This window comes from Carlito syrichta, unplaced genomic scaffold (genome assembly GCF_000164805.1).
Source record: "Carlito syrichta isolate Samal-C Ts95f unplaced genomic scaffold, Tarsius_syrichta-2.0.1 Scaffold304294, whole genome shotgun sequence".
Classification (NCBI taxonomy): Eukaryota; Metazoa; Chordata; class Mammalia; order Primates; family Tarsiidae; genus Carlito; species Carlito syrichta.
Genome location: NW_007248390.1, coordinates 1,178,361 through 1,183,442, shown reverse-complemented (window position 1 = coordinate 1,183,442; position 5,082 = coordinate 1,178,361). Strand labels below are relative to the sequence as shown.

General features: G+C 38.1%; 1 pseudogene; it reads left to right on the top strand.

Moving 5' to 3' along the window:
• Positions 1–1,021: 1,021 nt before the first annotated feature.
• Positions 1,022–1,342, top strand: LOC103262000 (annotated as a pseudogene).
• Positions 1,343–5,082: the final 3,740 nt, after the last annotated feature.

The window sequence follows — 5,082 nt, the reverse complement described above, 5'->3', positions numbered from 1 at the left end:
ATATCCATCAATAGGTTAATAAAAGCAAAGAACTCGCCTTTGGGAGGCTGAGGTGAGTGAATTGCCTGAGCCCGCAGGTTCGAGACCTGCCTGGGCAGCGAGACCTCATCTCTACAATAAATAAAAAAATCAGCCGGGCGTGGTAGCGCATGCCTGTAATTCTGGCTACTTGGAAGGCTGAGGTGGAAGGATCGCTGGAGCCCAGCAGTTCGAGGTTGTGGTGGCCGGGAGTGGCCACTGCACTCCAGTCTGGGTGACAGAATGAGACTCCAACTCAAAAAATAAAATAAAATAAAAAAAATAATAAAATTAAAAAAATTAAAGCAAAGAACGAATGCAAAGATGCAAATGATGGTGGATCATTTGTATAGGAGAAAAGCAAATTGAACAGTATCATGTATTTGTGTTATTGCTTGAAACTGGTCTAATCCCATATCGAGGAAGGATAGACTGATGGTTTTTAAAGATCCTAGAGATGAACATACATCAGTTTTATCATTGGTCCCCATAGCTGACCTGTGACGGGACAGGCAAGAATGTTCTTTATGAATATGTCCACCATCAAACAACCAGTGGGGACAGGTGGCAGATGGTATCAAATAATTTAATCACTTCTAAAACATCTATTATCCCCACCTCATGGCACTGAATTGACTGTCTAAAAGAATAAAAATCTCATCATTTTTTTTTTTGTTTTTACTATTTCTAATTTTCTCTTTATTATCTCTAACTATTATAAGTAGATAGCTGGCTAACCCATAAGATACATGTAATCAAGGTTTGGGAGCTTTCTAATTGAATTCTTAACTAGGAAATTCACACACACACACACACACACACACACACAGGCATTATGCATTCAAGGTCACAATGAAGAACTGAAATAATCTTTACTTTATTTCTGAAATTAGAACCATCTTCTCCTAAAACACTACAGAAATTGTGGCCAATATAGCCATTAGTCTCGCACATAAGGAGAAATTTTAGAAACTCCAAATCTTGCTGAGGATCGGCAGCCATAATGAATGATACAGCAACTATTCGGACCAGGAAATTCATGACCAACCATCTGCTTCAGCAGAAACAAATGGTCATTGATGTCTTTCACCCCAGGAAGGCAACAGTACCTAAGACAGAAATTCAGGAAAAACTAGTCAAAATGTACAAGACTACACCGGATGTCATCTTTGTATTTGAATTCAAAACTCATTTTGGCGGTGGCAAGACTACTGGCTTTGATATGATTTATAATCTCTTGGATTATGTAAAGAAAAATGAACCCAAACATGGACTTGCAAGACATGGCCGGTATGAGAAGAAAAAGATCTCAAGGAAGCAGTGAAAGGAACACAAGAGCAGAATGAAGAAAGTCAGGTGGACTGTAAAGGCCAATGTTAATGCTGGCAAAAAGGCAAAGGGCTAAAGATGATGCAGTGATGATATCTGTGACCATTGTTTGGATTTTTCACGACCAGCTTAATAAACTAAAAAGTTTTCAAAAAAAGAAACTCCAAATCTTGTTTTAACTATCCAATTTGTTGGGTTTATTTTTTTATTTTTTTTTTGAGTTGGAGTCACTCTGTCTCCCAGGCTGGAGTGGTACAGTGGCACACTTACGACCACCAAAGCCTTGACCTGCAGGACTCAGGCGATCCTAACACCTCAGCTTTCTAAGTAGCTTAAACACAGGCACATGCCACCAAGTCTGGCTAATTTTTTTGATTTATTGTAGACACAAGGTCTCGCCAAGTTGCCCCGGCAGGTCTCGAATCCCTGGGTTCAGACAATCCTCTTGCCTCCGTCTGTCTCCCAAAGTGCTGTGATTATAGGTCTGAGTCACCAGTGCTGGCTTTAATTTGGTTTTAGAAGTAATCTATGTTTCCCTGAAATTTATTTCATCTTTATAGGTTAACATATGACAGATTAAACTTGCCTCTTGTCTTCAACTTCAAGGTCTTCTTTAAAAGTTTGTTTTATGTTTTTTGGTTTTTTTTTTTATTAAGTATGTCTGATTTTAGGATGTGAGTCAACAGCTGAGTTCAAGTGCATTCTGGGATTCCCTTCCAGCTCCCCCAGGGTCCTTGAGCAGGATCTTGTTAGCACCTGAAAACTTTGGCACACACTGACGCAATTAGCTTTCTTTCACACCTAAATTTACCTCCACCCCATGCAAACTTGCAGCTGTTCTCTTGCATTTGTTACTCAAATGATCTCCCTGGCAAACCCTGAATCACGAGGCTGAGCAAGGCAACCTTATTGGACTCCTAGGGACCTGGTCCTATTTCTTTATGATATTCTCTTCACTGCCCTTGCTTGGAGAGGCATTTTCCTTATTTAACATTGGGAAGTGTGAGTGCTTGCTATACTACCTTTCAACATAATAATAGTGAAAAACAAATGAACCCCTTTGAACTGTTTACTTCTAGGAGTTAATTTCCACTGCTTTTTAGCCAAATTTTCACTGATCTTTCAACTTATGATTAGCAGCTATTTATTTCATTGAAGTGCTTATTTATTTAATAGTGGATGTATCAGGTACTTACCGTGTACAAAATATAGTATTATTGACCATGAATATTAAGGAGTAATTGAAACATTATTTCTACTCTTGATGTATAGGTTTGAAGAAGAAAAGTTTCCTCTTAGCCCCCTGAAGGTTCACTGAAAATGAACTGATAGGAGGCAGATTAACACATGAAAAAGAATACAAATGTATTTTAATGTGCACAGGGAAAATCACAGGAAAGTGAATACCCATATGACTCAGTGAGGTCCAGATGATTATACACCCCTTTTCATAGGGGAGGAGATGGAGAATGTAAACAATTATTTTGAAGAATAGTAAAATGTTTATTAGACAGAATAAATGGACCCGAGGAAGAGAAATTGGCTTGCAAGTGATTCTTTTGAAAATTTGATAGCATCTTGTGAGAAAGTTTGTTCAGGTGTAGCTTCATTCTTCAGTATTCTACCCCTGATTGATAATCAAATTCTAAGGAGACAATTGAAAGGCAATTGTGTGCTCTTTGGCAGATTTTTTTTTTTTTTTTTTTTTAGTTGGAGTTTCATTCTGTCGCCCAGGCTGTAGTGCAATGGCATGATCACGGTCACTGCAGCCTCGACCTGCTGAGCTCAAGCAATCCTTTCACCTCAGTTTTCCAAATAGCTGGGAACTACAGGTGTACACCACCACAACTGGCTAAATATTTTTTATTTATTGTGGAGATGAGGTCTTGCTATGCTGCCCAAGCTAGTCTTGAAGTCCTGAGCTCAGTTAATCCTCTCTCTTCAGTTTCCCAAAGTCCTGGGATTACAGACATAAGCTGCTGCATCCTGACTTTTTGGCAGATCTTAAAGTAGATAAAGGAATAGCAAAGTAAAACCTCTTCCAACACCTACTGACCTACAAGTGTCTTTAATTTAAAATATCAGTATACCAGAATGTCAGGATGAAATTTTCCAGGCTCCTGCAGATACACTATATACAGACCATACCCAAATATAAGTAGAATAATTCTTTTACTGGGATATTTGAGAAGTATTACAGAGTCCTCAAACAGATCCCCAAAATTTTCAGATTGAAAATATTTTTGAGGACAGAGTCATCAGTAAGTCAAAGTAGAAACATGGAAAAGCAAAAGCCAAAATCCTGTGCTGGACCTTGAAATATGAAGGTATTTGCCCCTATTCATTTAAGGTTCAAATTCAGCATCCCTTAGCCAGTTTTCTATATACCATGAGTTAAATTTAGAAAAGTAGATTGGGTCTTCTAACAAGAAAGCTGATTTGAGAAGATTCATTTAGATGGAAATCTAGACTAATGTAATGGTAAGACTACTAAGTAGTTTTAACAGCAAACATCACCTGATACTCAATAAAAGGAATGTGAAATTCTGGTGAATGTGAAAGAATGAAAAATTGCAGGAGTTAGGGCACTACTGTAAAGGGGTAATAATACATATGGAAACCAAAATAGAAAAAACTTAGTTACCCAATGTTCTATAAAAGGGCTATGTAGGCAAAGCAACCCCAAACGCCATAGGAGCCAACAAATAAACATAAAAAGAGTCAGACTAATCCAGTTTGCCAGTTTGGGGTGATTAATTGTGGGAACTTACAGACTAAAGCATAGTCTTGGTCAGCTGCAAGACAGATAGATTGCACTGTTACTCCCCAAACCCAAGGTTTACACACCATAGGGAAAGAACAAGTGTGCTCTGTGCAAGACAATTAAAGGCAACCCTCCAGAACAGGCAAGAATGCTTATGTATCAAAGCCTTTAATGTGTGTGGTAACATTTAGTTTGCTTTGTTCTAAAAGCAGGAGTACATGTTCTTACACCAGGGGCAGTAAATGAAGTAGAAATCAGAAGTCATTCATGGGACTGTAGCTAATCAGAAGTCAACATGACAGATTAGCATCCAAGATGGAGTGACTTTTGTCTCCACACCAGGATCAGCATGAGGGACCCTCCATGTCTGAAAAGTGAACCACAAGGTCCAAGCTCTCAATGGAATCCCAGCAAGTAATAAGCTGCAGAATTAGTGACTGCATGCTGTTCTCCCTGAGAAATTGCCTAAGCTCTTCAAAAGTGTTTAATTCTATCCCTGAAGACCTTGGAGGCCATTGGCCTGGCGTTGTGTGTCAGAGTTTATGAAAGAATATTTCCTTTTTATATTCTGTATTAAGTGAGCAGAGTTAATCATGACTGATTAACAAAGATTGTAGGTACCAGTGTTGGGGGTATCCAGAGTTACAAGACAAAGAAGAATTTTGGAGTCTTTAGACATTAAATCTGAATGATTTAATGTGAGTACCTGGAATACAAACTTTACAAGCAGTCTAAGATAAATTGAAATATGAGAAGGTTCCTGAAGTTGTGAACATTGTGTTCAAACTTCTGCAAAGGTGCGATTCGTTTTGTATAAGTTATTTCAAAGAAGTTCATAGTAATTTAAATGTGCTAATGTCCATAACATAAAGTAAGGCATTTCTATTTCCTTTTGACATTTGTTCTATGTGAACCATTCTATATTTACATTAAGTCAAAGTAACAACTTAGCCATAGTGTTTTGTAAACAA